The following is a 20,500-nucleotide window of genomic DNA, read 5'->3' on the forward strand; positions in this document are numbered from 1 at the left end:
TTAATCTCCTTGTATATTCCCATTAGAGTTCTTGGGTGACTAGGTGCATTGTCAATGAGCAGTAATATCTCAAAAGAACTATATTTTTCTGAGCAGTAGACTTAAAATGTTCAACAAAGCATGTTGTAAACACATATGCTATCATTCAGGCTTAGGTTTTCCATTTATAGAGCACAAGCAAAGTGGATCTAGTATAATTCTTAAGGGCTGAAAATTCTAGGGAATTTTCACAGTGGTAACTGAGCATCGGCTTCAACTTAAAGTCACCAGCTGTATTAGCCCCTAACAGGGGAGTCAGCTTGTCCTTTGAACCTTTGAAGCCAGGCATTGACTTCTCCTCTCTGGTTATAAAAGTCCTAGTTGACATCTTCTTCTAATAGAAGGCTATATGTCTACATTGAAAATCTCTTGTTTAGTGTAGCCATATTCATTAATGATTTTAGCTAGATCTTCTGGATAACTTGGTGCAGCTTTTACAGCACTTGCTGCCTCACCTTGCACTTTTATGTTATGAAGATGGTTTCTTTCCTTCGGTCTCATGAGGCAACCTCTTCTAGGTTCCAACTTTTCTTTAGCTTCTTCACCTCTCTCAGGCTTCATAGAATTAAAGAGCTTTAGTAAGGCCTTGGCTCTGGATTAGGTTTTTGCTTAAGGGAATGTTGTAGCTGTCTTGATCTTCTTTCTACATCACTAAAATTTCTCCATATCAATAATTAGACTGTTTCACTTTCTTATCATTGATGTGTTCCTTTGCATTCACAACTTGGCCTACCTGTTTGGCATAATGTTACCTAAATTTCAGCCTATTTCAGTTTTCAACCTGCCTTTTTCACTAAGTTAAGTCACTTATAGTTTTTGATTTAAAAAAATGAGAAATCTGAGAGAGGGCGGAGCAAGATGGCAAAATAGAAAGCTCCATCAATCATGCCCCTGCAAGGACATCAAGTTAACAACTATCAACACAGAAAAAATACCTTCAAAAGAACCAAAAATTCGGTGAGCACTCGTAGTACCTGGTTTTAACTTTATATCACTGAAAGAGACACGGAAGAGACTTAACAGTCCCGAATCATCGACACTGCCCCTCTCCCACCCCATGCAGCTGTGTGGTACAGAGAGCTCATTTCTGGGTGCTGGGAGAGGGAGAACACAGCAATTGTGAGGCAATGAGCTCCGTGCTGTCCTGTTAGAGCAGCAAGGAAAACCAGACCAAACTCAGCTGATGTCTGCCCATGGAGGGAGCATTGAAAACAGTCCTAGCCAGAGAGGAATCACTGATCTCAGTAGTGGTCCAAACTTGAGCGACTGCAAACCTCACCACTGAGGGCTACAGCACTCTGTGTCTCTAAGTAAACTTGAAGGGCAGTCTACACCATAAGAACCACAACTCTTAGGTGAGTCCTAGTGCTGAACTGGGCTCAGAACAGTGGACTGAGAGGGCACACGACATACTGAGACACCAGCTGGGGCAGCCAAGGGAGTGCCGGCATCTCCCCTCTGCTACCTTCAGGCTGCACAGCTCACAGATCCAAAAGAGACCCCTATCTTTCACTTGAGGAGAGGAGAGAGAAGAGTGGGGAGGACTGTGTCTTATATCCAGGATACCAGCAAAGCCATAGCAGGACAGGGTGCCAGTCAGAGTTGTGAGGCCCGAGGTCCCAGACAAAGTTTCTAGACACACCCTGGGAAAGAAGGGAACCCACTGCATTGAAGGAAAGGACCCAGTCCTGGCAGCATTCATCAACTGCTAACTGAAGAGCCTTTGGGCCCTTTCTGCTCTTCCCTACCCTTCCCATAGCCACAACCAGCCCAGACTGCAAGGAGTACTCCCAGACTACTGCAGATGTTCCCTTCAGGCCCAAGTCTCTTAAGTCAGCTCGTCATGATTTTTTCCTGGCCTGGGACTCCCCATTCAGGGTAGTGGGCTCCCCTGTGGCCCAGGGAAGGTCCAGAAATACCATCCAAGAATCAAGTCTCAGAACTGGGGACCCTAAGAGCCTGCTTGTTGCTCTAACCCCCTGTGGCTGGTACCTAAGGTTCAAGACAAAGCCCCCTTTACTTTCCCTCTGCTTTTCTCAAGCAGGAGTTTTGCCCTGTAGCCACAATAGCTGGTAACATGTAGAGTCTCACCTGAAGCCAGCAAGTCTCAGAAATGCTAAAAGGAGTACTTCAGTATGAAAAAAATGACATTAATGAGCAATAAATAATCATCTGAAGGCATTTACAAAACTCACTGGTAATAGTAAGTACACAGAAAAACACAGACTATTATAGCACTGTAACTGTGATGTGTAAGCTAGTCTTATCCTAAGTAGAAAGACTAAATGATGAGTCAATTAAAAATGATAATTATAACAACTTTTCAAGATATAGTCAATACAATAAGATATAAATAGAAATTTAAACAAGTTTAAAAGTAGGGGGATTAAGGCATATAATTTTTATTAGTGTTCTTTTTGGTTATTTGTTTAAACAAACACTGTTAAGTTGTTATCAGATTAAAATAATGGGTTATAAGATAGGATTTGCAAGCATCATGGTAACCTTAAACCAAAGAAACGTACAATGCATATACAAAAAATAAAAAGCAAGATACTAAATTATATTATATCACTGGAGAAAATTATCTTCACTAGAAAAAGACGGGAATGAAAGAAAGAAGGAAGACTAAATTCTTAAATCAAAAGACATAGACTGGCTGAATGGATGAAAAAACAAAACCCATTGATCTGTTGCCTACAAGAAACACACTTCACCTATAAAGACACTCATAGATTGAAAATAATGAGATGGAAAAAGATAATCCATGCCAATGGAAATCAGAAAAGAGTAGGAGTCACTACACCTATATAAGACTAAATAGAGTTCAATACAAAAACTATAAGACAAGACAAAGCAGGTCACCATGTAATGATGGCAGGGACAATTCAGCAAGAGGATATAACAATTTTAAATATATGCACCCAACACTGGAGCCCCCCTATATATAAAGGAAATATTATTAGAGAGAGATAGGCCCTGATACAATAAGAGCTGGAGACTTCAACACTCCACTTTGAGCATTAGACAGATCTTCCAGACAGAACATCAGCAAAGAAACATCAGACTTAATCTGCACTCTAGAACAAATAGATCTAATAGATATTTACAGAACATTTCATCCAAGAGCTACGGAATACACATTCTTTTTGTCAGCACATGGATCATTCTCAAGGATAGGCCATATGTTAGGATGCAAGCCAAGTCATAAAACACTCAAAAAAGTTGAAATAATAGCAAGCATCTTCTCTGACCACAATGAAATAAAACTAGAAAGTAATAACAAGGTGAATCTTGGAGACTATACAAACACATAGAAAATAAACAGTATGCTCCTGAATGACCAGTTGGTCAATGAAAACATTAAGAAGAAAATTTACAAATTTCTTGAAACAAATGATAATGGAAAAACAAAGTACGAAATGCCTCTGACAAATATGGATGCAAAACGTTTGGAATAAAGAAAAAGTAGTACTCAGAGGGAAGTTTATAGCTATGAATGCCAAAATTGAAAAACGGAAAAACTTCAAATAAGCAATCTAATGATGCATCTTAAAGAATTAGAAGAGCAAGAGCAAACCAAACCCAAAATTAGCAGAAGAAAAATAATAAAGAGCAGAAATAAATGAAACTGAAATTAAAAAAACCCAAAAGATTTTTAAAAAATTAGTTATTTAAAGAGTTAACATTGACAAACGTTTAGCCAAACTAAAAAGAAAAAAGAGAGAGAGAGAGAAGATCCCAATAAGTAAAATCAGAAATGAAAAAGGACACATTACAACAGATACTGCAGAAATTCCAAGGATTATTAGTGGCTACTATGAGCAACTATATGTCAATAAATTGAAAAATTAGAAGAAATAGACAAATTCCTAGATACATACAATTACCAAGACTGAATCAGGAAGAAATCCAAACCTGAACAGACCAACAGACTGATAACAACAAGATTGAAGGTGTAATAAAAAGTATCTCAGTAAAGAAAAGCCCAGAACACAATGGCTTCACTGCTGAATTCAACCAAACATTTAAAGAAGAACTAATACCAAATCCTACTCAAACTATTCTGAAAAATAGAGGAGGAACTACTTTCAAACTCATTCTATGAAACCAGTATTACCCTGATACCAAAAGCAGACAAAGACACAACAACAACAACAACAAACTACAGACCAATATGTCTGAGGAATATTGAGGCAAAAATCCTCAACAAAATACTAGCAAACCAAATTCAACAATACTTTAGAAAGATCATTCATTATGACCAAGTGGGATTTATCCCTGGGATTCAAGGATGATTCAACATACACAAATCAATCAATGTGATACATCATATCAACAGAATGAAGGATAAAAACTATATGATCATTTCAATTGATGCTGAAAACACATTTGATAGAATTCAACATCCCTTCATTATTTCCTTAAAAAAACTGGGGATAGAAGGAACATACCTCGACATAATAAAAGCCATATACAACAGCCCCAGAGCCAGTATCATACTGAAAGCCTTTCTTCTAAGATCTCGAACATGACAGGGATGTCCATTGTCACCACTGTTATTCAACATAGTGAATAGAAGTCCTAGCTAGAGCAATCAGACAAGAGAAAGATATAAAGGGCATCCAAATTGGATGTGGAAGAAGTCAAATTATCCTTGTTTGAAGGTGATATAATCTTACGTTTAGAAAAACCTAAAGACTGCACAAGAAAACCATTAGAACTGATCAACAAATTCAGTAAAGTTGCAGAATACAAAATCAACATACAATCAGTAGCATTTAAATATGCCAACCGTGAACAATGTGAAAAAGAAATTTAAAAAGTCATTCCATTTAACAATAGCCACACATAAAATTAAATACCTAGGAATTAACCAAAGAAGTGAAAGATCTCTATAATGAAAACTATAAAACACTGATGAAGGAAATTAAAGAGAACACCAAATAAAGGAAAAACATTCCATGTTCATTAATCAGAAGAATCAATATTGTTAAAATGTTCATACTACCCAAAGCAATCTTCAGATTCAATGCAATCCCTATCAAAGTACCAATGACATTCTTCACAGAAATAGCAAAAAACTATCCTAAAATTTATATGGAACCACAAAAGATCCAGAATAGCCAAAGCTATCCTAAGCAAAAATAACAGAACTGGAAGAATCACATTACCTGACTTTAAATTATACTACAAAGCTATAGTAACCAGCTGGTATAAAACTACTAGCATAAAAACAGACACTTAGACCAATGCAACAGAGTAGAGAACCCAGAAACAAATTCACACACCTACAGTGAACTGATTTTTGACAAAGGTACCAAAAAAGGGGACAGTCTGGGGAATGGACAGTCTCTTCAATAAATGGTTCTGGGAAAACTAGATATCCATATGCAAAATAATGAAACTAGACTCATATCTCTTGCCATGTACAAAAATAAAATCAAAATGAATTAAAGACTTAAACTGAAGACCACAAACTATGAAACTCCGATAAGAAAACAATGGGGAAAATCTCCAGGATATTGGTCTGGGCAAAGACTTCTTGAGCAATACCCAACAAGCAAAGGCAATCAAAGCAAACATGGACAAATGGGATCACATCAAGTTAAAAAACTTCTGCACAGCAAAGGACACAGTCAGCAAAGTGAAGCGACAACCCACAGAGAGGGAAAAAATATTTGCAAACTATGCATCTGACAAGGGATTAATAACCAGAATATATAAGGAGCTCAAACAACTCTAAAAAATCTAATAGTCCTGTCAAAAAATGGGAAAAAGATTTGAAGAGACGTTTATCAAAAGAAGACATACAAATGGAAAACAGGCATATAAAAGGTGCTTAGCATTACTGATCATCCAAGAAATGCAAATCAAAACTACAATGAAATATCATCTCACCCCAGTTAATATGGCTTGTATCCAAAAGCAGAGCAATAACAAATGCTGGTGAGGATATGGAGAAAAGGGGAACCCTTGTATGCTGTTCGTGGGAATGTAAATTAGTACAACCTCTATAGAGAACGGTTTGGAGGTTCCTCAAAAAACTAAAAATAGAGCTATCATATAATCCAGCAATCCCACTGCTGGGTATATACCCAAAAGAAAGCAAATCATTGTATTGAGGAGATATCTGCACTCCTATGTTTGTCGTAGCACTGTTGACAATAGCTAAGATTTGGAAGCAACGTAAGTGTCCATCAACAGATGAATGGATAACAAAAATGTGGTACATAGACACAATGGAGTACTATTCAGCCGTAAAGAAGAATGAGATCCAGTCATTTGCAACAACATGAATGGAATTGGAGGTCATTGTATTAAGTGAAATAAGCCAGGTACAGAAAGACAAACATTGCATGTTCTTACTTATCTGTGGGATCTAAAAATCAAATCAATTGAACTCATGGACACAGAGAGTAGAAGGGTGATTACCAGAGTCTGGGAAGGGTCATAGGGATTTGGTGGGGGATGTGGGCATGGTTTGGGTACAAAAAATAGAAATAATGAATAAGACCTACTATTTAATAGCACAATAGGGTGAATATAGCCAATAATAATTGTATATTTTAAATTAACTTAAATAATGTAATTAGATTGTTTGTAACTCAAAGGATGAATGCCTGAGGGGATGGGTACCCCATTCTCTATGATGTGTTTATTTCATATTTCATGCCTTATCAAACCATGTCATGCACCACATAAATATATACACCTACTATGCACCCATAAAAATTAAAAAATTGTAAAAAATAAAATAAAGTAAGAGATCTGGGATTCTTTTTTTCACTTGGACACTTTAGAGGCCCCTCTCAGGTTATTATTTGGCCTAATTTCAATATGTTTTGTCTCAAGCAATAGGGAAGCCTGAAGAGAGGGAGAGGGATGGGGCAATGGCTGGTCGATGGAGCAGTCAGAACACACACAACCATTTATCAATTAAGTTCACCATCTTATAGGGATGCAGTGAGTGGCACCCTAAAACAGTGACAAAAGTAGCAACAAAAATCGCTGACTACATGTTGCTATAATAGACAATAATAATGAAAGAATTAAAATATTGCAAGAATTACCAAAATTTAACACAAAGACCTGAAGTGAGCAGATGCTATTGGAAAATTGGCACCTATAGACTTGCTTGAGGATTTGTAAATTTGTAAAAAAATGCAGTATCTGCAAAGAAGTGCCATTGAACAAAACATAAGATGATATGTGTTTGTATCTATGTGTTTAATTAGACCTTTGATTTTTGTAGTTTTCAGTATGCAGCCTTTGCACATATTTAATAAGATTTATTTCTAAACATTTCATGTTTTGGTGCTTTTGTAAATTTTACTCTTTAAAAAATTTTTATTTCCACATATTCACTGCTATTATATAGAAATGTACCTGATTTTTATATATTGATGTTATATTCTGTGATCTTGCTGGACTCAGTTCTAGGTATCTTTTTTAAAAAGAAGATTCTTGGAATTTTCTGCATAGGTAATCATGTTATCTGTGCAGAGAGTTAATTTAATTTCCCCTTTTCCAATCTGTATACCTTATATTTGTTTTCCTTGCCTGATTGTACTTACCAAAATCCATAGTATGATATCAAACAGAAGAGATGAGAGCAGACATTCTTGCCCTATTCCACATTTTAAGGGGAAAGTTTCAGCCTTTCACCATTAAGTATGTTAGTTGTAGGTTTACTGCAGATTCTCTTTATCAAGTTGAGGAAGTTTCCCCTCTTTTCCTTTTTTTTTTTCTGGGAGTTTTTATCATGATGAGGTGTTAGATTTTGTCTAATGCTTTTTCTGTACCAATTGATATGATTACACGATTTTCCTTCTTTTACTTATAAATATGATGTATTATATTGGTTGAATTTTTAATTTTGACCCAGCCTTTTATTCTCAGGATAAACCTACCTTTAATGGACATTCAGGATTTTATTTCCTTTTAAGCTATTTTTATTAAATTATTCTCTAGTATTTTTGACATTACTTACATTTAAAAATCTAGTTTTTATGATGTTCTTTTTACCTTTAATCTTTACCATATTTGTAATTCAGTTGTCTTTTCATTCCTAATATTTTTTTCTCTCTTTTTTCCTTGGTAAATGCTGTCAAATGGTTGTTTTATTTTCTATTTTATTAGTCTTGAAAGACGCACCTTGCTATTTTATTTATTTCTCCTTTTATTTCTACTCCTTCCTTCTAATTCTTTGCCCATTTATTTTGACTATTTTTATTTTCCAATATAAATATTAAAATTATAAATTTCCCTCTTAGTACTGGTTTAGCTACATATATGAATGTAGACATGTAGTACTGTAATTATTCAATTATAAGTATATTCTCATTTTCATTGTGATTTCTTACTTGGAGGAATGTTTTTAAGTTCTTAACATATTGACTTTATAAAATAAAAGCTTTCAATTATTGGCATCTGACTTAATTTCATTTTATTTAATGCAGTGGTCCTTAAAGTATGGTTCCAGAACTAGCAGCGACAAGATTACCTGGTGTGAATTGAATTATGTTCCCCCAAAATATATGCTGGAGTCCTAACCTCAGGTACCTGTGAATGCATGTGACCTTATTTGGAAACTGGTCTTTAGTACAATCAAATTAAGATGATGCCATACTGGATTAGGATAGGCCCTAATTCAATATGACTAATATAATTATAAGAAGAGAAGAGACACAGAGGCACACAAGGAAAATACCATGTGATGATAGAGGCAGAGACTGGAGTAATTGGAATTTTGTCTTCTTTTATTCTGAGAGTTTCACTCTGTTGCTCAGACTGGAGTGGAGTGGCATAATCACAGCTCCCTACAGCCTTGACATCCTAGCTCAAGCAATTCTCTCATCTCAGCCTCCTGAGCAGCTGGAACCACAGGTGCAGAGAACTACGCTCAACTAATTTTTGTATTTTTTGTAGAGACAGGGTTTTGCCATGTTGCCCAGGCTGGTCTCCAGCTCCTGGACTCAAGAGATCTGCCCACCTCTACTTCCCAAAGTGCTGGTATTATAGGGATTAACCACCACGCCCAGCTTACTGATGTGCTAAAAAGCCAACGCATGCCAAGGATTGCTGGCAATACCAGAAGCTAAGAGAAGGGCATCGAGCAGACTCCCCTATAACCTTTAGACAGAGCATTGCCAACACCTTGATTTCAAACGTCTAACCTCTAGAATGTGAGAAAATATATTTCTGTTGTTTTCTGTGTCTGTTGTTTTCAGCCACCCAGTTTGTGATATTTTGTTAAGGGCAGTCCTAGGGAACCAATACAATAGAAAACCTGTTAAAAATGCAAATTCTTGGCCGCAATTCCAGACCTACCGAATCAGAATCTTTGTGGATGGGGTGGAGTAATTTGGATTTTAACACAAGTCTTTCCTGTTATTTTAATGAATGCGAATTTGAGAACCACTGAATTAGAGAATGTGGTCAACAGGATACTAGTCCTTTGAAATTTATTAAGATTTAATTTGCAGTATAATACAGGGTTAATTTTTGCAAATGTTTCATATATGTCTAAAATGTGCATTTTGCAGTTACTCAGTGCAGAATTCTGTATACGCCCATTAAATCAAGCTTGTTAATTGTGTTATTCAAATCTTCTGTATCATTAACAGTATTTTTGGTTCTGTTTAATCTATCAGTCACAGAGATACATTCAAATCTTCTACTATGATAATAGAATTATGTATTTGTTCTTGTAGTTCTGCCAATTTTAAATATACTTCTACAAACATACACATAACATATAATGTTATTAGGTACATGCATATTTATAATTCTTTCTTCCTATGGCATTTATCTGGACAAGGTGAAAGTAAATTTTTGATTTGGGGTGTTAGGTCACATACACAGCATGAACTCCATTTTTAAGTCTACCTAAATGTAGGCTTATGATTAGGAATACACAAGAAAATATCCCTTCGTTCCTTCCTTCCTTCCCTCCTTTCTTCTCTCCTTTACTCATTTCTTTCTATTCTTGCTGAGACAGTAAATCATTCCATTAATTTTTTTCACCTGTGTCTGTGCGAGGATTTCCCACCAAACAGGCTTTGTGTGAGCAACAAGGCTGTTTATTTCACCTGGGTACAGGCGGGCCGAGTCCGAAAAGAGAGTCAGGGAAGGGAGATAGGGGTGGGGCCATTTTATAGGATTTGGGTAGGTAAAGGAAAATTACAGTCAAAGGGGGGAGTTGTTCTCCAGCTGGGAGGGGTGGGGGTCACAAGGTGCTCAGTGGGGGAGCTTCTGAGCCAGGAAAAGGAATTTCACAAGGTAATGTCATCAGTTAAGGCAGGAACAGGCCTTTTCACTTCTTTTGTGGTGGAATGTCATCAGTTAAGGCAGGAACTGGCCACCTGGATGTGTACGTGCCGGTCACAGGGGATATGATGGCTTAGCTTTGGCTCAGAGGCCTGACATTCCTGTCTTCTTATATTAATAAGAAAAATAAAACAAAATAGTGTTGAAGTGTTGGGGCGGCAAAAATTTTTTGGGGGTGGTATGGAGAGATAATGGGCGATGTTTCTCAGGGCTGCTTCAAGCGGGATTAGGGGCGGCGTGGGAACCTAGAGTGGGAGAGATTAAGCTGAAGGAAGATTTTGTGATAAGGGGTGATATTGTGGGGTTGTTAGAAGAAACGTTTGTCATATAGAATTATTGGTGATGGCCTGGATACGGTTTTGTATGAATTGAAAAACTAAACGGAATAAGACAAGGAGAAAAACAGGTATTAAAGGACTAAGAATTGGGAGGACCTAGGACATCTAATTAGAGAGTGCCTAAGGAGGTTCAGCATGGCCCTGCCAGCAAAGATTATTTATTTACTTTAAGAGGGAGTTAAGAGTGGTGGTTTGGGGATAGCACTAAGAGATATCAGCTGTGATGGCTTGGAGAAACAGTGAAAACCAGCAGTGTAAACAAGAGCAGGGCATTTATGAGTAGTTGAGAAAAGTGAATAGGAGTGTGACTAGACAGAAGATAGTAGGGATGACAAGTTTTTTGGGGTGCAGTTCAAGTTGGTCTGGCATCTGGAATGAAGCTGGGGCCTAATAAAAAGAAGCATCTATACAGGAGCTTAAATGGACTTTACCTTGTAGCATTCCGAGGACAGGCCTGAATTATGAGAAAGGAAAGAGGTAAAAGTACTGTCCAGTCCTTTTTAAGTTGGAGGCTGAGCTTGGTGAGGTGTGTCTTAAAAAGACCATTAGTCCGTTCTACCTTTCCTGAAGATTGAAGACGGTAAGGGATATGAATGTTCCACTGAATACCAAGAGCCTGAGAAACTGCTTGGGTGATTTGACTAGTAAAGGCCGGTCTGTTATCTGACTGTATAGAGATGGGAAGTCCAAACCGAGGAATTATGTCTGACAGAAGGGAAGAAATGACTGTGGTGGCCTTCTCAGACCCTGTGGGAAAGGCCTCTACCCATCCAGTGAAAGTGTCTACCCAGACCAAGAGGTATTTTAGTTTCCTGACTCGAGGCATGTGAGTAAAGTCAATTTGCCAGTCTGGGGGCGGGCGGGCGCGGCGGAAAATCTGCAAGCTTGATGTGTAGGGAAGGGAGGAGGCCTGAATAATCCCTGAGGAGTAGTAGAATAGCAGATGGAACACTGAGAAGTGATTTCCTTGAGGATAGATTTCTATGATGGAAAGGAAATGAGAGGTTCTAAGAGAGGGCTAGTGGCTTGTAACTTACATGGAAGAGGTTATGAAATGACGACCGAATAGAATGGGCCTGTGAGGTTGGAAGGAGATATTTTCCTTGGTCTAAGAACCATTTGCCTTGTGTGGGAAGAGATTGATAGGTGGAAGTTTCAGCGGGGGAGTAGGTGGGAGTAGCCAGATGAGAAGGAGAAAAACTGAAAGTGAGGGATGTAAGTTGGAACGCTAGCTGCTTTTTTAGCTATCTTGTCAGCATAAGCATTGTCCTGAGCGATGGGATCTGATACCCTTTGATGGCCTTTGCAGTGAATGACTCTATCTTCCTTTGGAAGTAAAGTGGCTTTGAGAAGCATTTTTATTAAAGAGGCATTAATGATAGAGGACCTTTGTGTAGTGAGGAAACCTCTTGCATGGTGGTGCAGGATATGGAAGGCATATTTAGAGTCAGTATAAATACTGATGCGTAGTCCTTTTGCAAGAGTGAGGGCTTGACTTAAGGCAATGAGTTTGGCTTGCTGAGAGGTAGTGGAGGGGGGCAGAGCAGTAGCCTTAATGATAGATGTGGAAAATACTATAGCATAGCCTGCCTTTGCTGGTGAGTAGCGATTAGGCCTGGTGGAACTGCCATCAATAAACCAAGTGTGTTCAGGGTTAGGAACACGTAAGAATATGGGGAAATGGAGTGAATGTCAGGTGGATCAGAGAGATACAGTCATGAGGGTCAGGTGTGGTATCAGGAATAATGTGGGAGGCCGGATTGAAGTCTGGGCCAGGAACAATGGTAATTGTGGGAGACTCAACAAAGACTGAGTACAGCTGAAGGAGGCAGGGAGCAGAAAGTATATGTCAGGTGTGAGGAAGAAAATAGATTTTGGAAGTTATGAGAGCTGCAGAGAGTGAGTTCAGCATAGTTTGTGATTTTAAGGGCCTCTAAAAGTATTAGGGTGGTGGCAGCTGCCGCACACAGACTTGAGGGCTAGGCAAAACAGTAAGGTCAAGTTGTTTGGATAAAAAGGCTACAGAGCATGGTACCAGTCCTTGTGTAAGAATTCCGACTGCACAGCCCTGCACTTTGGCTGTGTGTGATGAAAAGGGTTGGGATGAGTCAGGGAGAGCTAGGGTGGGGGCAGTCTCTAAAGCTGTCTTCAAGGAACAGAAAGAGGAATGGGGAAAGGATTTAGGATCTATGGGGTCAGCTAGGTTTCCTTTTGTGAGTTTATATAATGGTTTTGTTAGGGTGGCAAAACCAGGTATCTAAAGTCAAAAGTATCCAACCATGCCTAGGAAGGAAAGGAGTTGTTATTTTGTAGAAGATGTTGGGGTTTGAGAGATCAGTCGGACATGATCGGCAGGGAGAGCACGTGTGTTTTTATGAGACTTATGCCGAGATAGGTAACAGATGGGGAAGAAATTTGTGCTTGACTGAAGTAAAGGGAGCTGTCTGTGAAGCCTTGTGGCAGTACAGCCTAGGTAATTTGCTGAGCGTAATGGGTGTCAGGGTCAGTCCAAGTGAAAGCGAAGAGAGGCTGGGATGAAGGGTGCAAAGGAATAGTAAAGAAAGCATGTTTGAGATCCAGAACAGAATAATTCATTGTGGAGGGAGGTATTGAGGATAGGAGAGTATATGGGTTTGGCCCTACGGGGTAGATGATAGGCAAAACAATTTGGTTGATAAGGCGCAGATCCTGAACTAACCTGTAAGTCTTGTCTGGTTTTAGGACAGGTAAAATGGGGGAATTGTAAGGATAGTTTATGCTTTAAAAGGCAATGCTGTAGCAGGCGAGTGATAACAGGCTTTAATCCTTTTAAAGCATGCTGTGGGATGGGATATTGGCATTGAGGAGGGTAAGGGTGATTAGGTTTTAATGAGATGGTAAGGGGTGCATGATCGGTTGCCAAGGAGGGAGTAGAGGTATCCTATACTTGTGGGCTAAGGTGGGGAGATACAAGATGAGGATGTGAAGGAGGCTTTGAACTGGGGGTAAAGGCAGCAGTGAGGTGTAGCTGTAGCCCAGGACTAGTCAGGGAAGCAGATAATTTAGTTAAAATATCTCGGCCTAATAAGGGAACTGGGCAGGTGGTGATAACTAAAAGGAGTGCTTAAAAGAGTATTGTAAAAGTTGGCACCAGAGTTGGGGAGTTTTAAGAGGTTTAGAAGCCTGGCCATCAATACCCACAACAGTTATGAAGGCAAAGGAAACAGGCCCTTGAAAAGAAGATAATGTGGAGTGGGTAGCCTTCGTATTGATTAAGAAGGGGACGGACTTACCCTCCACTGTGAGAGTTACCTAAAGCGTCTGTGATGGTCCAGGAAGCTTCCGAGGCAATTGGTCAGTGTCAGTCTTCAGCCACTATGCCAAGAAGGTCTGGGAAGGAGTCAGAGAGCCTTGGGCCAGAGTTCCATGGGCTCTGAGAGTGGCTGCCGGGCGAGTTGGACAGTCCGATTTCCAGTGGGGTCCTGCACAGATGGGACACAGCTTAGGAGGAATCCCGGGTTGCGGGCATTCCTTGGCCCGGTGGCCAGATTACTGGCACTTGTAGCAAGCTCCTGGGGGAGGAGGTTCTGGAGGAATCCCTGGCAGCTGCGGTTCAGGCGTTTGGAGTTCTTGTGTGCTGGAGATGTGGCTGGGGTTTGTCTCACAGTGGAGGCAAGGAATTGCAACTCAGAAATATGTTGCTACTTAGCTGCCTCTACTCTATTATTGTACACCTTGAAGGTGAGGTTAATTAAGTCCCGTTGTGGGATTTGAGGGACGGAATTTAATTTTTGGAGCTTTATTTAATGTTGATAGCAGATTGGGTAATAAAATGTATATTGAGAATAAGTTGGACTTTTGACCTTCTAGGGTCTAGCGCTGTAAAGCGTCTCAGGGTTGCTGCTAAACGGGCCATGAACTGGGCTGGGTTTTTCATATTTGATGAAAAAGAGCCTAAAAGCTAACTGATTTGGGAGAGGTCGGATAAAGAAAAAGGAGCATTAACCTTGACTATGCCTTTAGCTCCAGCTACCTTTTTAAGAGGAAATTGCTGGGCAGGTGGGTGAGGGCTGTCTTGGAACGAAACTGTAAGCTAGACCGGGTGTGAGAAGGGGAGGTGATAAAAGGATTATAGGATGGGGGAGCAGAGGTTGAAGAAGAATTGGGACCTGGCTTGGCCTGGCGAGGGGCAGCCTAGAGAGAAGGGGAGAGGTCAGATGGGTCTGTAGAAAAGGAAGATTAGAAAGACTCAGGGACGCTTGGGGTTGGGACTGAGAGGACAGGCGGGAGGGAAAGGAGGAGGATTTGGGATGAGTTGCATTGGGAACAGAGACTAGGGAGGGAATAATGTGTCAAAGGATGCCTGGACATCAGGCACCTCAGACCGTTTGCCTATTTTACAACAAGAATTATCTAGATCTTGTAGGATGGAAAAATCAAAAGTACCATTTTCTGGCTATTTGGAACCACTGTCAAGTTTGTATTGGGTTCAAGCGGCATTGTAGAAGAAAATAAGGCATTTAGGTTTTAGGTCATGTTGAGTTGCAGAGGTTTTAAGTTCTTGAGAACACAGGGAGAAGGAGGAATGGAGGGTGGAAGGCTGCCCATAGTGAAGGAGGCAAGCCCAGAGAAAAGAGAGAGACATGGAGAGAAGGGGTTGGGGGTGCTTGCCCCCAGGAAAGTGGAGAAGGGGTAGAGACATGGAGAGAAGGAGTCAGGGGGTTCTTTCCTCCTAGAAAAGCAGATAAGGGGTAGAGACATTGAGAGAAGGGGAAGGGGGTGCTTGCCCTCCAGGAAAGTGGAGAAGGAGTAGAGACACGGAGAGATGGGGTTGGGGAGTTCTTGCCCCTCAGAAAAGCGGTACTTGCTGCTAAGGGTGAAGGACCAAGGCAGGCATCCCAGAGTGGTCAAACACTGCTGAAACGTGGGTGAATAATCAGGCAGGTGTCCCTGCATGATTAAACACCAAGGGAAGACTGTCTTCCCGAGTCTGTGACCAGTGCCAGAGTTTTGGTTTCATGGATAAAACACATCTCCTTTGTCTCTACCAGAAAAGGAAAGGAACTGAAATTAAGAGAAGGAAGAGATTGAAGTGTGGCACCAAGATTGAAAGGAGAAAGAGGTTGAGGGATAGTGAGAGAGATTGGAGAAGAGAGTAAAGAGAGGCCGCTTACCGGATTTAAAATTGGTGAGATGTTCCTTGCGCTGGTTGGTCTGAGGACCAGAGGTTGTAGGTGGATCTTTCTCATGGAACAAAGAGCAGGAGGACAGGGGATTGATCTCCCAAGGGAGGTCCCCCAATCCGAGTCACGGCACCAAATTTCACATGCATCTGTGTGAAGAGACCACCAAACAGGCTTTGTGTGAGCAACAAGGCTGTTTATTTCACCTGGGTGCAGGCAGGCTGAGTCGGAAAAGAGAGTCAGGGAAGGGAGATAGGGGTGGGGCCATTTTATAGGATTTGGGTAGGTAAAGGAAAATTACAGTCAGAGAGGGGGGTTGTTCTCTGGCTGGCAGGGGTTGGGGGGGGTCACAAGGTGCTCAGTGGGGGAGCTTTTGAGCCAGGGTGAGCCAGGAAAAGGAATTTCACAAGGTAATGTCATCAGTTAAGGCAGGAACAGGCCATTTTCACTTGTTTTGTTGTGGAATGTCATCAGTTAAGGCAGGAACCGACCCTCTGGATGTGTACGTGCAGGTCACAGGGGATATGATGGTTTAGCTTTGGCTCAGAGGCCTGACAATTTTATTTGCAAGGTACCTTTATATTTGAATCAGTCTCTGGAAATGGTATCCTTTAGGTAATGCAGAAGTCTCTTGTCTACCTCTGATCCCTCCTAGCACCCCAGGCTTTGTCTCTTGACTGTAGCATCTGTGGCCTAGTAGAACACAATCTCTGGACACAGTAGCAAGTACCCAGGAAAATGTAAATTCAAGTGCTCACCTACCTCAGTGGATTTGTCTTTACTTCTCTTTTCTAGTTTCTGATTAATTAATTCCCTTAATTTCCTGCAAGTTCAGCTATGCATTAAAGTGATATTTTTCTATTTTATACAGCATTTCTAGGTGTGCTATACCAGGAATACTTTCCCTGAAAGCCCACCCTGCCATTTTGCATAAATTAGAAATCTACTTTGCCTTCCTCACTCAACACTAGGTAGGGTACATTTTTGTTGCGTGCCATTTAACATTCTGCTAAAAATTATTTTAGTTTCTGCATTATATTGTATTGGATGGATGTACCATTATTTTGTTAGAAATATAAGGGTTTTTTCCAATTTTTCCATGTATATTTATTTTTATGCATACCTTTTTATGTGCATCGCTGGGTTCTTTAGGATTATTCCTATAAATAGAATTCCTAAGTCAAGGAGCATTAACTTTTTAATGGTCCTGTGTTCTGCTGTCACATTGCTTTACCAAAAAATGATGCCAATTAATAGTCCTGGTAGTGGTGTGTGATAGTATTTCATTTTAACTTTCTTAACATCAATATTTTTTATTTTTGTTAATAGGTAAGAAATTTTTTTGTTGTTTACATTTGTGTTCCCTAAATTACAAGTGTTAATTTATATTTCTTCTACTGTGATGTGTTTGTTTGTGTTTTTTTTTTTTCCAGTTTCCTTGTTTTGACATTGATTTTTCCATGAGTGGACAGCCTGCTATGCTTGAGTCCTTTTGGTTAACAGAGTGAATGGTGGTCCTTAAGTCAATGTTTGAGCTAAATCTCAGGGCTATCACAGGAATTCCTTCAGGGTCCTTAAATATCTCTCAAGCCCCTGCATATGGCAGAAACTGTGCTGACTCCTTTTCGATTTAATATCACTGCAGTAACTGAGTGAAAAAACTGAGGTTCTACTACCATTATATTACCACTGAAGAAAATGAGGCTTAGAGTCCATAAATAACATGTTCAAGTAATTGAATGGGGATTTTGAAATCATATCTTCCTACTTAAGAGATTCCTACTTTTGATAGTCTTGAGTGGACAATTTTCCCTCTGTCTCCACAGATCAAGTAGTTGAAGTTTTGTTAGGTATGGAGTCTATATATTTGAGACTCAGGAGAGGAGTTGCAAAATGGGACAAAAATGAAGCAAGTAAGTAGTTGCTGCAGAGTGTAAAACTTTTACATGAAATTTGCTCTTATGCTCTATAAGTAATGATAGGAAAATGAGCCCCATAGGAGATGACACCACTGTGTATGGCCATGCAGGTTGTACATACTTGAGGGGGAGCCATCCACATCCAGTATGGTGTGAATGGCATCTTTGGGAATTGTGCAGAGCTACACTGGCATAATCAGATCCAGTAACTTCTTCATATTGATTTAATTTTTATAATCACAAGTAGTTTTCAGACACAGGTCAGTATAAACTAGAAATAGAATAAATGATGTCAGAATGAAAACCTTCTGAACTTGCTTTGTTTTTAATCATCAAAACAATTAATACAATAATGTAATGCATCAAGGGTCATTGTCCCGGAAAGCATGAAATAATATTAAGGACAAGAAATTTAAAGCAAGATTGTACCTATAAAAATACAGGTACAACACTCTATGTTGGTGTGTATAAAGACCTCTCATGCACCAAAAAAGAGTAAGACATTTTGTTGCAAATGCCAGGCAAATACAGTACAGACTCCCTAGCATTTTTAACACAGGTAACAGAGTTACCTGGTGAGCCAGTGAATAGTAAAATACTCAAACGGATAAATGGGAAAGTGGCCATGGGGTTAGACATGAACATTTTATAGGAAGAAGGGATTTTAGAAAGTGCGCTGTCCTGTATTTGGCAGCTGTGATTACTTAGTCAAAGTTACTCAGCATGAATGTAGGGAAAGAAATATAGGTTTCTGCAGATGACCCTAATTGAGATTACCAGCCGAGATTCTCTTAGGTTGCTGAAAATAGGAGACAGGATTATCCAGGTATCATCGTGTTTGGCTTTCAGTTAACCTGCTTTGCTCCCACTTCACCTGAATTTTTAAATATCTCCATAGTCAGTGTTTTACACACCTCAGTCAATAGGTTTTAGGTTGCCATTTCTTTTCAGGGAAGAAATTTATTATAGTACTAGAAAGAACACTATATTCAGAGCCAGAAGATTAGAGTTGAGCTCTTTCATGAACAAACCAGCTGTTTCTTCATCTGTAGCATTTAGGCTTTGAATTAATTGATGACTAATACGATTTTCTTGTTTAAAACACTATATCTATACATACTTTTTAAATGAGTATTCTCTTGAATTGTGACTTAAGTGTGAATTTTTTAAAGAAATATCAAAAAGGCTTTGACATAAGCTCAAAGTAGAAAAATCAGCACACACACAAATATATACATACTTATTTCTGATGTTATCCCTAAACATTCTTTTACATATCCTGTAAATGGCTATTACATTTGGAATAGTAAATGAAATCGTTTCTTATCTAAGCCAAAGAGCTAAAGGCTGTGTCTTGCACATACAGAGCAATTTCATAATCAGAGGTCTTTATCAGGACTGGCAAAACTGGTACAGAAAATGCAAGAAATTTCCTTTTCTTTGGAATAAGCTTAGATAATTACCTCCTGCTAAAGTGCTAAAGCAATTATTTTCTTGCTCATGCAAACACGGATTGTTCAAGGTTTGTTCCTGTCTTAGAGTTACAGAAAAAGCAAATTAATGGGCAATTCTGATACTATTGAACAAATTCAGGGGCTATCCCTGAGGATGCGGTCTGAAGCCTTCATTATTACAATTGGGGTCTTCACTAGTGTGTGCGTGTCCCATAGAGCCTCTGGATGCAGTTTTGCAAATTTCAGGTATAGCTGTAGTTTGTCAAATAGCTATTAGTTTCTATTTAGAAGGAAGCTGAGTTTAACTTTACATTCTTTTTGCTTATTTTTCCTCCACTAGCTCTGGCAACCTCATTTGGGGCTATACTGACTAAACTTTTGAAATAATATTTCCTAGAACAGCAAATACAGGATTTGAATTTTTCAAAAGAAAGTTCAGGAAGCAAACAAAAATAAAAATGGACATGTTTTAGCATTGATTTCTGAATATTACTTAAAGGTCACACTTTCTCCCTTTCCTCTGCCTCAAAGTAATTTGAGATAAACTTCCTGGATATCTATTCTGAGTTAGATTTGGATAGGTAGGGCTTCTAGGTCTGGGGAAATTATGTCAGATCCTTCTTTACAATTCTACTTCTGGGTCTGCCTCTCCTACTCCAAGGAACGTATCTACATGTACACCTTCTTTGAAAGCATCCTAGGCCTGGCCTGTTGGTCCTGTACTGTCCCCTGTCATGTTTCCTTCACTGGATTTTACGTAGTGAACAGTGCTGTGCTTGTAAACTAGCTCTCAAAAACAAAAAATAATACTGATATGTAGCCTTTGTGAACTTCCATGTATAAATACTCCTACTCTGGTCATTTTCACTTTCAAGTTATCAACATGAGGTCACTGTAGATGGAGTTGGGAAGAGAGGTATACAGTCAGCTCTCAGAAACTAGTAAGAGCTGGTTCCAGCACATCATATGTATCCTTCTTGGCAGAAACCTCTGGCTTCAGTCTTAGATGTCTCTATCCACTGCCCCTAATCTATTTCTGTTTGTCTTTAATTTTATGAATTATATTTATAAGTGTACTGAATCCTCTTTTGGTTGGCTATTTAGTTCCAAGTCAGATTCTACAGTTGGCATAGTCACTAGGTTCCTCTGATTATGGACACCAGCTTTCTCATGTGCCTGTTTATATCACATCAGCTGTAGTCACCAGCATAATGTAGGCCTGGTATTCCTTCTTCTACCTAAGCACATGGCTATCT

This window comes from Pan paniscus, chromosome 2, assembly GCF_029289425.2.
Source record: "Pan paniscus chromosome 2, NHGRI_mPanPan1-v2.0_pri, whole genome shotgun sequence".
NCBI lineage: Eukaryota > Metazoa > Chordata > Mammalia > Primates > Hominidae > Pan > Pan paniscus.